The sequence below is a fragment of the Leucopleurus acutus genome, assembly GCF_964270905.1.
Source record: "Leucopleurus acutus genome assembly, chromosome: 11".
Lineage (NCBI taxonomy): Eukaryota > Metazoa > Chordata > Mammalia > Artiodactyla > Delphinidae > Leucopleurus > Leucopleurus acutus.
In genome coordinates this window covers 89,971,989-89,992,087 of record NC_139152.1, presented here as the reverse complement: position 1 = coordinate 89,992,087, position 20,099 = coordinate 89,971,989, and positions in this window count along the sequence as shown.

The window sequence follows — 20,099 nt, the reverse complement described above, 5'->3', positions numbered from 1 at the left end:
TGGAGAGAGTGTGGAGAAAAGGGAACCCTCTTGCACTGTTGGTGGGAATATAAATTGATACAGCCACTATGGAGAACAGTATGGAGGTTCCTTAAAAAGCTAAAAATAGAATTACCACGTGACCCAAAAATCCCACTACTGGGCATATACTCAGAGAAAACCATAATTCAAAAAGATACATGCACCCCAATGTTTATTGCAGCACTATTTATAATAGCCAGGTCATGGAAGCAACCTAAATGTCCATCGACAGATGAATGGATAAAGAAGATGTGGTACATATATACAATGGAATATTACTGAACCATAAAAAGGAACAAAATTGGGTCATTTGTAGAGATGTGGATGAATCTAGAGACTGTCATACAAAGTGAAGTAAGTCAGAAAGAGAAAAACAAATATCGTATATTAACGCATATATGTGGAACCTAGAAAAATGGTAGAGATGAACTGGTCTGTAAGGCAGAAATAGAGACACAGATGTAGAGAAAAAAATGTATGGACACCGGAGGGAAAGCAGGGGGTGCGGGAGGTGGGATGAACTCGGAGACTGGGATTGACATGTATACACTAATATGCATAAAATAGATAACTAATAAGAACCTGCTGTATAGCACAGGGAACTCCACTTCGCTGTACAGTAGAAACTAACACAACATTGTAAAACAACTATACCCCAATAAAAAAAAATTTTTTAACTATAATTTCATTTTTCTATCAACACTTCCTTAATTTTATAATTAAACTTACATTTATGCACAAAGAAGACCTAAACATTCTCTAAAACAAAAAAAAAAAGAAAAAGGAAGTGCACATGTAATATCCTTAGCATAGTATTTGGTGCATACGTGGTGCTCAGAAGCTGCTTATTTCCTTTCCTCTCCTTCCTTTTGCATGGCTGGAACAATTCTTCATGTGGGAATGGGAAGCTGGGGCTTGGGACACATTAAGATCATGACAATACATTTGAACAGAACTTATGTTCCTCGACACTGGTACCAGACAATTTTGTGAGCTATCCAGAAGAGAGATAATTATCTCCACTTTATAGATGGAAAGAGTAAAGCCCAGCAAGTTAGAGTGGCTTGCACGGGATCACAGAGTGAACGAGTGGCAAAGCAGGGGGTTTGAGTTTCACAGACCTGTGCCCATTTTTCTCTGTGTTCTTTCCAGATATTTCTCTCCAGTGTTTGGCTTCAGTTTGTTTTACAGTCAACCAATTTCCAAACGTGCTGGGATCTGTGAAAGTTTAAAATAACAAGGGCAGTCCCCATAGGTGTTATCCACACCATGCCTGAGAATCTCTTCTCATGTCCTCCAGATGTTGTAAAAACCACATTTGAAACATTCGAGGAGCCACGCATCTCTCGGTAGATTAATTCTGCTGGAAGAATTACAGCTGACAAATCCTTGGCTTGCCTTGCTGACAGTTCCCTGCTCAGCTGGAAGAGGAAGCAGCAAGAACTGTCATCCTGGACTTGGTTTAGATCAATAAGGAACCACTGACTGCCTGTCTGGCAATGACAATGAAATGAAAGAAACAGGTCAGCATGGGGTAAAGGGAGGAGGCGACACCACCCACCTCCCAGGGCTCTAAACTTTGATAAGGCAGATGTCAAACGTGAGGCAAAAAAATGGACATGATCCCAGAAACTGACTCTTCAAAAGAGCAAAACACCTAAGATAGAAGACCGTAAAAATGAAATCTGACAATATAATGTAAAATATTCCTAGCCAGAGATGAAAGAAAGAGACACCTTAAGAAATTAATGTGGCTGCCCAGGTGGGGTCTGTGTCTTAGGTAGGGTCCTTTTGGGCGCAAGTAACAAATCACTTTGAATTAACTTTAGAAAAATCAAATAAAGAGGAATATATTAAAAGGATTCTGGGATAAATCACAAAACCCAAGGGCAGCTAAGCCTTTTTAGTGGTCTTGAATCTCAAACAATAAAGTCAGATATGCAAGAAATTGACATCAATGTACATCTGGTTATGATTCTCCCATTTTGCCAGATTGGAGGGATATAAAGTCTTGGTTATTTGGGGACATCGTTGCCCACCTTTGTCCAAGGGGCACTAAAGAACAGAGGAGAGCTCTCCAGGCTTTGGTCAGCAGTTCACAGTTTCCACCTGTTGTTCTATTTTTTCCCTATTGTCCTGGTCATTTTCCCCATAGTCCTAGTCTGTACTTCAGGTCTGGAAACTCTGTTACTTTCTTGCTGAATCAGATAGGATTCGATATGACTGTATTCAAAACAAAAGCAAAATAGCAATGTCTTAAGATAGAAGTCTATTTCTCTCTCGTATATAAATAAAAAAAAAAAAGGAAATCTGGCCACTTGTATATGGGTGGCCAGCTAAAATTTGGCTTTCTTTTCCTAAAGAAGGAAAGACTGGAAATTGGGAAGCTGCTAGCAGTCTGGCATCTCTGCCGTCCTCTAAGCGTGGGGGCCTCTGGCGAAGCTTGGGAGCAGTGTCCTGCTTCCCCAAACTCAGGAGGCAGCCCTCCCCTCTGAGGCTCAGCGCATCCTCAGACACTGCTTCTGAGTGTTGCATGAACTGCTCTCTTCCAGGCCATTCTAATCTCTACTATCTTCCGGGTCTGCTCCTCCCAACACACACCAAGTCCTCCAGGGTGCCCCTCTCCCTCATTTCACCCTCTGGGGTATCTAGTACTGCTCTTCAATTAGTTCTGGGCTTTGGAAAAAAACTAAGATAATAAAAATAACTTGCATTTATTAGTTCCTTTATGACACGAGGATGATTGTTCTAAGGACATTACATTTTTACTTAATTGTCACACTAACACTACAAGGTAGGCAGCGTTATCACTATTTTACAGAAGGGACTACAGGTGGATTATGTCACTTATCCAGGTTCACAGCCAGGAAGTGACACAAGATCTTCTAAGCCAGATGGCCTGGCTCAAGAACACTTGTTCTTATCCACAGCCCCACACTGCTTCTCTGTATTGTCTTTAAGAAGCTCTTGTTTTCTACCGTATAACATGGACAGTCAAGGGACCAGTGATAATCCAGCTACCACCTCTTAATGGGAGCAGGGACACCCAAGAACACAAATGGGAATTTCAAAAACCAATCCTGCCGTGATTTGCTAGGACCTGGAAAGTCATCAGGAGCTCATCTCCTTGGTTCACTGACTTTCTTTCATTCAATACATCTGTCCATTTTCCTCTCTCACCAATTCATTGTGTAGAGTCCAATTATGCTGCATTTCCCAACTTCCGAGGTCCTAATCTCTGCATTCAGGTAGTCATCCCAGACTAAAATACCAATTCATTCTCAGCTCTAAATTGCTGGGATAAAGAGTCTGATTTCCCAGGTGTCCACCCTTTGCCCAGTCTGTGGTCAAGGGGGATGACAACCTCGCACAAACCTTAAATCTGGCTGTGGACTCTCAGAGAGAGGGAGTGACCTCAAAAAGCCTCTCCTAGGCTCTGTTTTTCAAATAGAAGCATATGTACACAATCCAGAGAAAGGGATTCAAAGCCAAACAACAACAAAAATTATTGAACCCAAAACAATTTTTCCAGGAATAGCAGAGACTGGCATAATTGTAAATAATACTACAAAGGAAACAAAGGTATAGACTCACTTCTTTAAGGCAGATATTAGAATGTTATCACATGAATGAGAGAAAAGTAAATGATTCAATTTCTACTTTGCTTCACTGCCAAGGGGAATAATTCTAACAATAAACGGTAGGAAAGCTGTCCTTAAGAGGACACTTCCCTGAAGATAAAAGATGATAATAAAAGAACAGTTAACATGCTTTAAATTCCCAGGACCAGAATAATTACATCTCAGGGCACAGAATGTATTAATAAATTGTATCTATGTTGATGAAGTCGACATTTCTGCTCTTTAAGAAATGATGGAGAAGGAGAGGTAGGCTGGAAGACTGGGGGAAAGTAAATGTTCTGTTTTACCACCAAGATAAAAAAATAAGGCTTCTAGGAATAAATAGTAATGTGTTTGAAATCAGAACAAAAAAACTGAAGGAAATATCATTAAAAATATGTTTTGTGCGCATTTATGACTTAAGATAATTATTAGGAGTTAGCAAATTTATTTGATTAATTATTCATTTGTCAAAACATTTATTGAGTATGTAATACATGTGTCAACTGAAAAAAACGTACAACCTAAAAGCTGAGAATTACGTTTTATTTGGCGAACTTGCTGAGGACTTAAGCTCAGGAAGCAGCCTCTCAGGTAGTTCTGAGGGACAGCTCCTAAGAGGTATGCGAGGAGCCAGGATATATAGGAGTTTTTACCAAAAAAACAGGTAGTCAGAACATCAAAAGATTACTGCTAATTAGAGAAAACCAGACATCTCAAGTTAATGAATTTAGCCTTTTTCTATGTATAGGAAGATGCAAGAATCTGGGCTCATTTAAATCATACCTTTGATATGCACCTTAACTATCTAGGACCAGGATCCTGCTTTTCTCCATCCTGAATCCCCTCAGGGTGCACAGTAGGGGCAGCTGCAGTGGCTGATGTCTTGTTGGCCACAACATTATCTGTTTACTAATATGGCAGGTGACATTTTTTGTCCACACATGCCAGGACAGAAGTTATAAAAAATATATATAAATTTAGCTTTACCATCAATTTAGTAGAATTTTCTAATAAAAATTCAGAACAAACCAGCCTCACTATGTTTTTGGGCACTTTTACTCGTTTGGTAGGGATACACTTAGATTTCACCAAGCCCTTTGAAATGGACTCTAATAGTTTATGGACAAGATGGGGATGTATGGACTGGCTGGAACTTGTTAGATGTTTTCATAACTGGTTAACTCACCATAGACAAAGGCTGTTGACTACTTGTCAGTCTTACCACAGTGAGCTTCTCTGAGGCCCAGGCATATTGTTTCCCAGCTGATGGGGTCAAGGAATGGGCAAAAGACTGTGCAAGTTCCCGTCACCAAGACGGGATGGCAAGGGAGGAAACTGATCTGGCCACAGAGCCCATGTTTGGAATTTGAACAAAGCTATGTAATAGCACCCCTCTCCTAACCCTTTGAATTGGGTGAGAGATGGGAAAATACTGGGTAAAGGGAGAACAAAAGTACCACTTTATTTACCAAGAAAAGGTGATACTGGTAAACGTGACACAAAGGCCAGCCGAATCCCTAATACTGAGTCCTGTAATGGACAGATTCATCTACCTGGTCATTGCTCATGTGGGACATTGGCCAGACTGCCCACGTTAGGGCAGCCCCTGTTCCATGTTCGGCATGGTCCCAAGAGGAAATGGGAGGAAGGCACTGGGTTATTCATGCCAATTTCTTCTTCAAAAATCACAAATCCCATAAATGAGGATAGTTAAGGCCAGGTGTGTTTCACTAGTTGAGCTACCTCCACATGGAAGGACCCATCAGGAGTAAGGAAGAGACATGCCTTTCTCAACAAGCTCCAGAAGGAGCACATGCATGGTCCATAGTCAACGGAACATCATAGTCTATCTTACTGCCAAACTCAAGCAGTTGGCTCCAGGATATTCAATATGGTGGGTGAAGTACAGTATCAAGGGTCCAAGTAGTGAGCAACAGTAAGCAATCAGATTGAGTCATGGGTCAAAAATCAAAGATGGGGTACAAATCTTTGGGGGAAATGGTGTGGCCAAAATGAGGACTGATGTTAACTTAGTCAACAGTCTGTTTTTCAGGTGATCCCCTGTTGCAGGGATAGGGGCTTTCTGAGGAGACAGAAACCTAGTCAGAATTTCTAGCATGGCTTTTCTCAATTTCTCAGCATTTTCAGACCACTTCATGGACATTTGCTGCACACAAGGCACCACTTTTAGGTTATCTATAACCAGCTTCAGCATGAATAGCTTGACACATGTCCAGCTTCCACAATCAGTAGATTTCCTTACTCTTTACTCCTTCTAAATTGGAAGATCCCGATTCATAATTGTAAGGATGTTCAGAGAATTCTGGGTATTCAACTAAAACACTGACTCAGAAAGAACAGATTTATCACTGAAGATTGCTTTGCACGTTCATTAGACATGAACACATCATAGGCAAAGTTTTAATTTTTAACTAATCTTTCAACTTGAAAGATGAATACCAATTCATTCTTGGGTTGAATGCATCTCTGGAAAATATTTCTACATGGTTTGTGACAGCATTTTGATGTTATTTTTCAAACATTATCAATAATATATCATTAGTTTCTTTCTATGACAGTGGAAGAAAATTATTAGCCATAATGATGGAAGAATTTCTTTACAGTTTGGTCTTCTTAAGAAATTCTACTACCTTGTCCTGAACATTAAAAATTATACTCCCATTTTGAAATATATCAGTCTATTCTAAGTAATTGAAGTATTGAAGTCACAAAGAAATGTTTTCTTTTTATCCCTAACTTTAAAAAAAGATTACATTGGGCATCATCAGAAAATCTACAAACAACAAACGCTGGAGGGGGTGTGGAGAAAAGGGAACCCTCTTGCACTGTTGGTGGGAATGTAAATTGATGCAGCCATTATGGAGAACAGTATGGAGGTTCCTTAAAAAAAAAAACTAAAAAACTAAAAACTAAAAAACAGTATGGAGGTTCCTTAAAAAAAAAAAACTAAAAATAGAATTACCACATGACCAACCCAGCAATCCCACTACTGAGCATATACCCAGAGAAAACCGTAATTCAAAAAGACACATGCACCCCAATGTTTATTGCAGCAGTATTTATGATAACCAGGTCATGGAAGCAACCTAAATGTCCATCGACAGACAAATGGATAAAGATGTGGTACATATATACAATGGAATATTATTCAGCCATAAAAAGGAACGAAACTGGGTCATTTGTAGAGACATGGATGGACCTAGAGACTGTCATACAGAGTGAAGTAAGTCAGAAAGAGAAAAACAAATACTGTAATATTAACGCATATATGTGGAATCTAGAAAAATGGTACAGATGAACTGGTTTGCAAGGCAGAAATAGAGACACAGATGTAGAGGACAAACATATGGACACCAAGGGGGAAAGTGGGGTGGGAGGGATTGGTGGTGGTGGGATGAATTGGGAGATTGGAATTGACATATACACACTAATATGTATAAAATACATAACTAATAAGAACCTGCTGTATAAAAAAATAAATAACATTCAACCAAAAAGAGTACATTTTGTTTTTATCAACTCCTATATGTCAGTATGAAAAGAATAGAGTTTTGTATTCACTGACCATTTCTCAACACATCACCCTGAAAAGGTGCACATATACTGGCTTTCATTCATCACGGTAAAAATTTCCAGTTTTTTTCAACTTTGGATCAAGATTGGGAGGCATATTGTTGGCTACTTGATTAGCCTCTGGGAATAAAATATTCTAAAACATATGTGTGCACTACTGGTATGAGTCCCAGTACATTTGTACTGTCCTCCTCATGGCTTACAAAATCATTTTAATTTAAATGAAAAAAGTCTTCTTATGACACAGGATTTCAATGACAAAAAGTTGTTGAATGCTTCTCTGTCATGTATGTGTAACCAAGCAGGACCCTATGGGGCCTTCCCAGGACAAATCCCATCCCACCCATGTCCTCTGCTTGCCTCTTGTCTGCAGAAAAACTTTAGCCTCGTAGGCCTTCCCCAAGTACCAAAGGATAAACTGAATTAGAGAAGTGAGAAAATGCAGAAAGGAAAACAGTCAAACAAGACAAAATAATAATACTTTAGCCATTAAACAAAATCAAGGACCTTTAGTTCCTCCTCAAGGACTATAGATAATACTCTGAGCCGTGTCCTTTAAGCTGTTTTGCAGATACTGAAATCCCCACCAGGTGGAAGATGTTAACTGTATGCTACCCACAAGCATGCAGACCCCAGACCAGTTGGAATCAGAAAGTTGATGATGACTCATGATTACCTCACCAGCAACCAATCAGAAGAATGTCAATGAGCCGATCACGCACCCCACAATCCCCCTCCCTCACGCAGTCTTTAAAAACCTTTCTCTGAGAGCCATCAGGGAGTCTGGGTCTTTTCAGTACTAGCTGCCTGGACTCCTTGCTTGATGCCCTGCAGTAAACACTACACTTTCCTTCACCACAACCTGCTGTCAGTAGATTGGCTTTACTGCGAGCAGGCAGGTGGACCCAAGTTTGGTTCTGTAACAAATGCATTACACATATTTGAGGAGTTGACTTATGTTCTGCACACCAGTGGGTTGAGCTACATGTAAACCAAGTATATGCTAGAAATTTACACCTAGTAATTTCTCTTCACATTTTTTACAATTGATAATATGTAATATCCAAAAGTGTTATATGATGAAAGAATTCTGCAAAATTTTCACTAACTTTTTGACTAGTTTAATAAGATTTTCAGCAGTGGTGTGATTGGTACATATTTTGAATAACGCCTGTGGAGTTTTGGACATTTTTCTACATTCGGATAGAAAATTCACTTATATCATACTAGCAAGCCTTATTTGGTGCAAGGACTTGGGTGAGAAAACATGACTGGATTACCAAAGAGTCACTATTTTATTTGAAAATGCTACATTTCTATGGCTATCTGTCAGTATTTTCAAGGAATCAAAACTGACAGTTCCCTAGGCAGCAGAAGCAAATGGACTGCAAGTTCAATAAACTACATTTTCAGATACTTAATATATTTTATATTTATTTTTTTGGCTGAAGATTTATTCTCCACTCTGTGTAGTATGGAGACTTTCCCATAATTTATATCTATAATGTTATTCTGAATTTCTCTTTGCCCTGAATTGCATGGCGCTCTCTCCACAATTTACATTCATAATATCATTACTATTTTCACTACTTTTATGTTTCAGAGAATTACTTTTAAGTCGATGGTATTTTGCACTTTGCATAACTTAGTCCAAAATGGGATAGTTTTTAAAAGATGATAGCACTTTAAATGTTGTCTTCATGAGGTTGTCACAAAGGAATTAGAGAAGATATGGGAAACCAGCATAGTGCCTGACACACACTAAGCAGCGCCGTAAGTGACAGTAGAGTCTGAAAGAGGTGCATTCACAGGGGTAAATGGGAGCATGAAGATAACATTCAGATAAATGATTTTATCCAATTTAATCTTCCCGATAACCCCACAAGCTTGATTCTACATTCTCCTCATCTGGATGATATATATCATTAAAAGTTACTTCTCAGGGGAAGTCTTCACAACTCTCTACCCAGTCCCAAAACAAGGCTAGATAATCCTGTTCTACGGTCCTATTTAATTCCGTAATTTCTACCTCATGACACTTATCTTAATTTCTTGTTAATGCTTCTTTAATTATCTTTACTCCCCACTGGATTACATGCTTTATGAGGGTAGTGACTGTGTCTGTTTTGTTCAATGTTATATCCCTAGTAGCTTAGACAGTGCTTAGTTTTTTGGTTTTTTTTTTAAATAGAGCTTTGTAAAGATTGGTTAAATGAATGAATGAATGAATAAAATTGGGGTTCAGAGTTTTTGAGATGCTAAAAATCCCATAGTCTGCAAGTGGTAGGTGTCTAGAGCTATATCCTCAAAATTCATATATTGAAGTCCTAACACCAGGTACCTCAGAATGTGACTGTTAGAAAACAGGGTCACTGCAGGTGTAATTAGATATGTTTAGATGAGGTCATACTAGAGTAGGATGGGCCCCTAATCCAATATGACTAGCATCCTTACAAAAAGCGGAAATTTGGACACAGAAATACACACAAGGAGGATGCCACTTGAAGATGAAGACAGAAATCAGCATGATACTTGTATAAGATTGCCAGCAAACCACCAGAAGCTAGGAGAGAGGCATGGAACAGATTCTCCCTCACAACCTTCAGAAAAAACCAACTCCGCCAATATCTCAGACTTCTAGCCTACAGAATTATGAGACGATGTATTTCTGTTTATAAGCCGCCCAGTTTTCAGTTCTTTGTTACAACAGCCCTAGCAAACTAACTCATGTCCCTTGAGTTTACTGTTCAGCCTTGTTAATCATTAAATTCAATTTATGCTTATTGAACATCACCAAGATCTTCTACATTAATTTAGATCCTGTGAGGGAAAAACATGAGAAATAAGAGCTGCCCTCCTTGGGGAATGTATATATGAAAAAAAGGAAAGAAAAACTTAGTTCTTTCAGTTCCCAGAAGGAGTTCTGAGATTGTATCCATGTCAACCAAAATTATGTAAGATTGCTTTTAAAAGTAGAGGCCAAAATACTCATTTACAGTGTGAATCTATCTACCATTATGTATCGTCCAGCCAACACATTTCTATTCCAGTTAAGAAATCTACTTGGGAAGGGCATTAAGATTAGAAGATCGATTGATGCACATAAACTGATTTTGGATAAGGGGTATTTTTAACAAGTGCTGGGGGCAGAATAGGTCACCTGTCTCCACCACAGGTACACGACTTCCGTAAGGTCTTTAGTGAGTCAGGGTTCCTATCCCCTAAGAGTATATCATGAACATACTGACAGTATCTACTTTTTTTTAAATTGCTTTTTAAATTTTTTATTTTATTTTATTTTGGCTGCACCACGCAGTATGTGGGATCTTAGTTCTCTAACCAGATATCAAACCCGTGCCCCCTGCAGTGGAAGCACAGAGTCTTAATCACTGGACTGCCAGGAAAATCCATCTACTCATTATTTATTCTTTCATCTAACAAATATTGATGGAGAGCTTTGTGCCAGACACTGTGCTAAGTGCTGGAAATTTAACAGTGAGAAAACCCCAGTTCCTGCCTTTGAGGTGCACAGTGTAAGTGCTGCTATGAGGAATTGCAAACTGTTGTTATGAGCGTTCACAGATGGAACGTCTTAACCACGCTTGAAGAATCAGGAACAATCCCTAAGCTAACAGGATGGGGAGTGGGTGTGTCTGGGGGAACACACTGTTTGAGGCGGCAGTAATAGGATGTGCGAAAGTCCAGATCTGAGAGAGAGCATGTGCGTTCAAGGAACTACTAGTGGCTCATTATGGCTGAAGTAGGAATACAAGATAGTGAGGTTAAGTGAGGAAACTAGAGAGGTCCCACCATGAAAGGGCTTGTCTACCACATTAAGCTGTTTGGAGACTATTCTCGTGGCTCTTCCCAGAAGTACAGGGCACCCCATGGAAACTGGAAATGAGAGTGCCTAGTTCCCAAGACATAGAGATCATAATACTGAGTAGATAGTCTGAGCAGAACTCACCCAGGAAGAAGGAAACAAGCCATGAACTTGGAGATAATTTATGGATTGGTAACTAGATGAGAGGTATGGCATCGAAGCAAGAGATAGTATTGGTACAAAGCTGAGTTTAATTGGATGACAAAGTGAAGAGTATAGGGGGTCTAGACATAGAACAAGCAGAAGATAAGTAGTGCCTAAACCCAGGGTGGGTTAGTAATAGACAAGAAAGGACTTTTTCAAAGTCAATGGCTTTTTTCAAAGTCAATGGCTTTTTTTTTTTTAAGAGTAAAATTGCTTTACAATGTTTTGTTAGTTTCTGCTGTACAATGAAGTGAATCAGCTGTATGTATACTTACATCCCCTCCCTCTTGGACCTCCCTCCCACCACCCCCATCCCACCCATCTAGGTCATCACAGAGCACCAAGCTGAGCTCCCTGTGCTATACAGCAGGTTCCCACTAGCTATCTACCTTACACATGGTAGTGTATTTATGTCAAACCTAATCTCCCAATTTTTCCCCACCCTCTCATTCCCCCCGTGTCCACATGTCCACTCTCTATGTCTACATCTCTATTCCTGCCCTACAAACAGGTTCATCTGTACTATTTTTCTAGATTCCACATATATGCATTAATATACGATATTTGTTTTTCTCTTTCTGACTTACTTCACTCTGTATGACTCTAGGTCCATCCATGTGTCTACAAATGACCCCATTTCATTCCTTTTTATGTCTGAGTAATATTGCATTATATATATGTACCACATCTTTATCCATTCATCTACTGTGGGACATTGAGGCTGTTTCCATGTCTGGGCTATTGTAAATAGAGCTGCAATAAACATTGGGTTATATGTGTCCTTTTGAATTATGGTTTTCTCAGGGTATATGCCCAATAGTGGGATTGCTAGGTCATATGGTAGTTCTATTTTTAGTTTTTTAAGGAACCTCCATACTGAATGTCCACCCTCCCCAAACTGATCTATAAACTCAATACAATATAAATCAAAGCTTCATTTTTTAAAATAAATTTATTTTATTTTTGGCTGCATTGGGTCTTCATTGCTGCGCACGGGCTTTCTCTAGTTGTGGCGAGTGGGGTCTACTCTTAGTTGTGGTGTGCAGTCTTCTCATTGTGGTGGCTTCTCTTGTTGCGGAGCACAGGCTCTACGCATGGGGGCTCAGTAGTTGTGATGCACATGCTTAGTTGCTCCACAGCATGTGGGATCTTCCTGGACCAGGTCTCAAACCCGTGTCGTCTGCATTGGCAGGCAGATTCTTAACCACTGCACCACCAGGGAAGCCCAATCAAAACTTCATTGACAAGATTATTCTAAACTTTATATGGAAACACAAGGAATATTTTTAAGGTCATTTATATCATTTTTTTAGATTCCACATATAAGTGATACCATGTGATATTTGTCTTTCTCAGACTTATTCACTTAGTGTGATAATCTCTAGATCCAACCATGTTGCTGAAAATGGCATTACTTCATTCTTTTTAATGGCTGTGTATATATACCACACCTTCTTCATCCATTCATCTGCTGATGGACATTTAGGTTGCTTCCATGTCTTGGCTATTGTAAATCATGCTGCTATGATCATTGGGGTGTATGAATCTTTTCGAATTATGGTTTTCTCTGGATATATGCTGAGGAGTGGGTTTGCTGGATCACACGGTAATTCTATTTTTAGTTTTTTGAGGAAGCTCCATACTGTTCTCCATAGTGCCTGCACCAATTTACATTCCCACCAAGAAACACAGGAATTTTGAAGAGCCAAACAATATTGAAAACTAAGGAAAAATTTAGAGGACTTACACACCTGATTTAAAGACTTACCAGTATCTAGTCAGTATTATTGACATGAGGAGAGAAAAAAATAAATCAATGGAACCTAACAGTCCAGAGGTGTATCCACACATACATGGTCAATTGATTTTTTTGCCAAGGCACCAAGTCAATTTAGAGGAAGATAGAGGGTCCTTTTAATAAATGGTTCAAGAACAACTGAATATTATTTTGGAAAAAAATGAAAAAAGGTTCATGCCTCAAATATAAGAATATAAAGAAGTCCTTTAAATCAATAATAAAAAGGCACTTAAATATTATTAAAAATATTTAAATATTTTTTAAAGACCTTAAAAAATATTTATGAATGGGCAGTACGCAAATGTTATTAGTCTTCAGGAACATTTAAAATAAACCACAAGAAAATATTTCACACCCACTATGACAAAAATTAAAAGGACAGACAAAATCAAATGCTGGTGAGGATGCAGAGCAACAGGTACTCTTACACGTTGCTGGTGGGAGTGTAAAGTGATACAACCATTTTGGAGAATGGTTTGTCAGTTTCTTATAAAATTTAATGCATATCTATATTATGATCCAGACTTTCTACTCTTCCATTTCTCCCATTCTTTTTCCTTTGGGGATTATTCTGTTTCATCTTCTTGATCGTAACAGCTTCCTAAAATATTTTCAGTATTCCTTGTTTCTCAATATATGAATTTAAAGTTATAAATTTCCCACGAGGCACTGCTTTAGCAATGTCATAAAGTCTTCTGTATGTTCTGGTTTCATAGTTATATGATTCTTAATATTTTCTAATTCCCATTACAATTTCTTCTTCAAACCATGAATCACAAAAATGTATACTTTCAGTTCCAACTGTGGTTTTAGCAGATTGTTTTTTTTGGTGTTTTTGTGGGGTTTTTTTTTTGCAGTACATGGGCCTCTCACTGTTGTGGCCTCTCCCGTTGCGGAGCACAGGCTCCAGACGCGCAGGCTCAGCGGCCATGGCTCACGGGTCTAGCCGCTCCGCAGCACGTGGGATCTTCCCAGACCAGGGCACAAACCCGTGTCCCCTGCATCGGCAGGCAGACTCTCAACCACTGCGCCACCAGGGAAGCCCAGCAGATTGTATTTTTGATATTGATTTCTAATTTAATGGCACTGCAAAATATTTATTCTTTGGTGTTTGCTAAGTTTTATTTAAGGGCTATTTTGTGGTCAATTTTTGCAGTGGTTTCATGTCAGCTAGGACACGAATTTATTCTCTTTGGTGATGTATTTCTCTATTTGTGCATTGGCTCAAGTTTACTTATTAGATTGTTTAAATGTTCCAAATCCTACTAATCCTTGGTCTGCTCAATCTATTCGTTTCTGAGAGAGATATCTTAAAAACTCTATAGTTATGGATTTGTCACTTTTTCCTTGTAATTATGTCAGTTTTTGCCTTACATTTTTTTTTTTTTTTTGTGGTACGTGGGCCGCTCACTGTTGTGGCCTCTCCCGTTGCGGAGCACAGGCTCTGGACGCACAGACTCAGTGGTCATGGCTCACGGGCCTAGCCACTCCGCGGCATGTGGGATCTTCCCGGACCAGGGCACAAACCCGCGTCCCCTGCATCGGCAGGCGGACTTTCAACCACTGCGCCACCAGGGAAGCCCTGCCTTACATATTTTGAGGATCTTTGGTTAGTCACTTACAGGTTTGAGATATATTTTAGACCCTCTCATTCTATCCTCAATGTCTCTAACTTTTACTTGATATTTTCTATCTCCTTTTGTTGCATTCTGGATAATTTTTCCAGTTTACTCATTCTCTCTGTAGCTGTATCTAATTTGATTTTAACCTAACGTCCAAGTTTTAAATTTCAGTTGCTATGTTTTCATTTCTTAAAGTTCTATTTGTTTTTTTAAAAATTGAAACAGCTTGTTTTTTTCAGTCTCCCATTTATTATTATTTTTATTTCTTATTACTTTATTTAAGCATACTTACAGCTCTTTTGAAATTATTTGTTAGCTCCAGCTTTGGGTGAGGGGATGATTATTTTCCTATTATCACATGCCCTCACGATAGTTCATTTACTCGTGTATTTTGTAATTTTTTCCCTAGGAAAGTCAATGTTAGCAGAATTTGTTCACATTTCCATTTTGTTTTGAGTTGGAAGGAGTGAACTATGACCACTGTATTGTGAAAATGTTACTTTAGGGTAGGTTGACATTTATTTCTTCTTGAACCCTGTAGTTTCAATCATCTAGGACTAATTTTATTTTTCAATCCTCAACTTGGGCTTCTTATCATAGAGGCAGTTTAATTCTTACTGCATGGCGAGAGCACGCATGGCAAGAGCATGGGATTTTGTTATTCCGTGGATGATTTTCTCTCCACCTCCTTTGCCTGCCACTAATTACCTGGACAGGATAAAAAGCTGCCTTGCCTCTGATGGCTGGATCTGTGACACGTTTATATGTAGTGAGTTCTCTATTAGTGGAGGGATGTCGTGAGAGGATTTGTTAAGAGTTGGACTAGAGATCATCATGGTCTAACTCTACTCATCTGTGGTAATCTCTGCTGTCTTATATTTGTTACATTTTTAAAAATCTGTCCATATCCACTGTCTCACTTGACAATGAGATGCCAGTATTTTGATGGTCTTTAAGCTTCAAACTTAAAGCTTAAATCTCAGATTCCTGGTAAACAGCTGGACTTCCTGAGGCATGTTCAGAAGACACAGGAGACTCGTATAAGTCTGTCTCTTATATGAGTGTGTTTGGGACACACTCCATCTTTTCAGACCCATGGGTACTGGTCTCCCTCTAGCTTTGGGCTGGACTGGCCCTGGTGCCTTATGGGGAGGCATGGCAACAGCATCCACCAACACCTGGGTGATTAATTACGATTCCTGGATCTCAGTCACAGTGGGAGCTCAGAAATTGTCAAAGCTTTAGCTCAGTCGCTACATACTGCTGAGAAAAAAGTTTGAAATTCAGTCTGGCAGAAAAACAGTGAAACTTGAAGGTTGTGGTGTAAGCTGTAGCCCTACCCCAGAGGAAAATGTTGTTGGTTTTTTCACACCCCAGAACTTTCCAAAGAAAATATTGAGACTTATAGCAAAGAATACACACCCACCCACCCACCCCCACCCACATCATGGGTCATACACAGAAACAGAACACATGAATTACTAAAGGGAGAGGAAACCAAGCTGACAGCTACTGAGGCTATTACTGTTTGGGGATATGAACAGTAGTAGCAAATTGTATTTTGCAAAGATGGGCCTGAAAATATCTCCCATCATTATTCTTCTCTTCTGCAGTGTGACTTTAACACACTTTCATCAGGAGATGGAGTTTATTTTTCCCCTCACGCATTAGTTTTCTAGGGCTGCTGTAACAAATTACCACAATTTGGGAGGCTTAAAACAACAGAAATTAATTTTCTCACAGTTCTGGAGGCCAGATATCCTAAATAAAGGTGTCAGCTGGGTTGGTTCCTTCTAGGGGCTCTGAGGATGTTCTCTGCCTCCCTGCCTCTTCCCAGCTTCTGGAGTTTGCTGACAATCCTTAGTGTTCCTTGCCTTACAGCTGCATCACTCCAATCTCTGCCTCTGTCACTACATGAGTTTCTTCCCTGTATCCCCCTGTCTCGCCTCTTACAATGATGCCAGTCATTGGATTTAGGTCTCACCCCAATCCAGTATGACCTCATTTTAACTTAACTAACTACATCAGCAAAGACCCTATAAAATAAAGTCACATTCTAAGATTCTGCACGGAAATGAATTTGGGGGAACACTATTCAACCCAGCGCAACCCTCTTGAATCTGGCCAGGCCCTGTCATTGCTTTGATCAGTAGAATATTGTGGAAGTTATTCTGTGATCATTTCAAGCTAGTTTCTGCTTGCTGACTCTTGGAATGTTTGGTCTCGGATATTCCCTGTTGGAACGCCACCATCAAGCTGTGAGAATTTCGTGCCACCCAGAGAGGCCATATATAGGCTGGAGGGGCTCACGTGGAGCCCCAGTTTAGCTCCTAGCTAACAGCCGTCATCAGCTGCCAGTTATATGAGTGAACCATCTTGGACATCAGTCCACTGGAGCTTTCATAGGACTGTAGCTCCAACATCTGACTGCAACTACATGTGAGATCCTTTCATTTCTTAACTGTGCCAGTTTGTCCTGACATTGAGGCCTTGCAACTAACTTTTTTTTTCTCCCAAATGACTTTTCCTTCAAGCATTCATGTGTGTGGATCCTTTCTAGCATTCAGGTCTGAGCTCAAATGTCACCTCCTCAAAGTAGCCGCTCTATCATATAACCCCATAATACTGCTGTCATCTGATATTTCCTTGCTTGCATAGTTGTTTACTTGGTTTTTATTCTGGATCCCCTCCCCTTCCGCTAGAATGTATGTTCCGTGCAGAAGAGCCCTGTCTTGTTTACTGCTCTATTCCCAACTCCATAATAGTCCCTGACATACAAGTGTCTCTCAATAGATAACTGTTGAATGAATGAAAAAATGAGAACATGTGTTTTAAAGTTGGAAGGTTCTGGAATCAAGCTGTCTAGGGGTTCAAATCTCAGCTGTAGCATTTATTAATGTCCTCATGCAAGTTACCTAACTTTCCTGAGCTCAGTGTCCTCATCTATAAAACAGGAATAAAAATATTCATCTCAAAATATTTTCGTTAATTATTTGATGAAATAATTCATGTGTAACATGTAAAAATCTCAGCTGGGAAATTCAGGGGTTTTTGGGTTCTTTTTTTTGAATACCATTACTTAATTTTATTGGAACTTGATTTTCTTATTATAAGTCCCTTGTGTCAGAAGCATAATCTCAGGGACTTCCCTGGTGGCGTAGTGGATAAGACTTCGTGCTCCCAATGCAGGGGGCCTAGGTTTGATCCCTGGTCAGGGAACTAGATCCCACATGCATGCTGCAACTAAGAGTTTGCATGTCACAACTAAGGAGCCAGCAAGCCACAACTAAGACCTGGCTCAACCAAATAAATAAATAAATTATAAAGAAAGAATGAAAGAAGCATAATCTCAGAACATTTGGTTTCTCAGCTTCCTTTGTATTGTCACTAAGTGCTGGGCACGTGTGATGTCACCAGGGCTCTTCGCCAAACATTTCTACTTTCTTTCTTCCAGACACATGGCAGGGTTAGCTCCGTTGAAGATATGTGTGACTATATGATGCCCATTGCCCACTGAAAAGTAAGCAGACATGCCATGTGTCACTTCCTGGTAGAAGCATTAAGAGTCAGTGTTCAATATGCCACAGTCTCATTCTCCCTTGGTAACTGTTCAAGCAAACATTGGGATGAAGCCTTCATCAACTGGACCCCTGAGCAACTACGATGAGCAGAGACACTTGCCGACACATATTAGACATGTAGCATGAGTGGGACTTTTGTAGATGAATCCACTGGATGTGGAGGCTGTTACTGCAGCCTATACTGAATAATGTAATGGGCTCCCTAGAGCCAAAGCATTGGTGGGGACACTGGTCCATGGGATGCAATATAATACAGGGGTATAGGGCAGGAATAATGTTTAGAATATTTTAAATGTTATTTAAAATGTTAAAATAATGTTTAAACAATCACTGTGGCACAAGCATTTATCAATCTGAATGGTGGGACCTGCAGAGCTGAAATGGGCCTGGAGGACATAGAAGTTAATTCTTAGCTTATGGACTCTGGTCTGTGGGTTCTTGGGGGGACCTTGGTGAACAGGGCAGGAAGAAGGCATTCAGGAGTCTTGGACCAGCAGTTGTATGCCAACAACTATAGAAGCATTCTGATATTTATAGAAGCAGTGTTGACATATTGTTGGGTAGTGATTATTATTAGCTCCAGTTATAAGCTTAGCCTACGGATTGAATCCTGGCTATGTCACTTCCTTACTACCTAGGGCAGTCTCCAGGACTCAATTTTCTCATCTGTGAAATGGGAGTAATAACAATATCTATTGTATAGGGTTGATGATAGAATTAAATGATTTAATTCAAATGTAGCACCTATAACAGTACCTGGCACTTAGTGTTATATAAATGTTTGGCAGTATTGGTTATCAACATCTATACATGCTTATATTCTCTGTGATGTCCTTCTTCATGTCTGATCTTAGATATTGTGTCACTCTTTCCTTTTTCTTGATGACACAGTGTTTTAGGTCCTCCACCTGTCTGTGCTATGTCTGACCTGCTCTTAGGTACAAAGGTCCTGGCCACTCTGGGTTTGACAAACTTTGTGAGGTGAGCCCATGTTTTCCTGCATGGATACAACATACAGCCATTTCTACTGTGGGGTCTTGTTGGACTGCATGGGGTCTTATTTGGGAAACAGGATCTGGCAAATCCTATGTGTTTCCCCTTCTACTCCTTGTGTTCTTTGTCCCTTAGGCCATTGTTATGGGCTGAACTGTGTCCCCCTAAAGTTCCTATGTTGAAGTCCTAACTCCCAGCACCTCAGAATGTGACTGTGTTTGAAGATAAGGTCTTTAAAGCAGTAATTAAATTCAAATGAGGTCATTAGGGTGGACTCTAATCCATAATGACTGGGGTCCTTATAAGAAGAAATTAGGACACAGAACACACAGAAGCAAGACCATGTGAAGACAGAAGAAGGAGGAGGAACCAAGATGGCGGAGTAGAAGGACATGCACTCACTCCCTCTTGCGACAACACCAGAATCACAACTAGCTGCTGGAAAATCATCGACAGGAAGACACTGGAACTCACCAAAAAAGATACCCCACATCCAAAGGAGAAGCCACGATGAGATGGTAGGAGGGGTGGAATCACAGTAAAATCAAATCCCATAACTAGTGGATGGGTGACTCACAGACTGGCAAACACTTATACCACAGAAGTCCACCCACTGGAGTGAAGGTTCTGAGCCCTATGTCAGGTTTCCCAACCTGAGGGTCTGGCAACAGGAGGAGGAATTCCTAGAGAATCAGACTTTGAAGTCTAGTGGGAATTGATTGCAGGACTTCAACAGGACTGAGGGAAACAGGCACTCCACTCTTGGAGGGCACACACAAAGTATTGTGTGCATCGGGACCCAGGGGAAGGAGCAGTGACCCCAGGGGAGACTGAACCAGA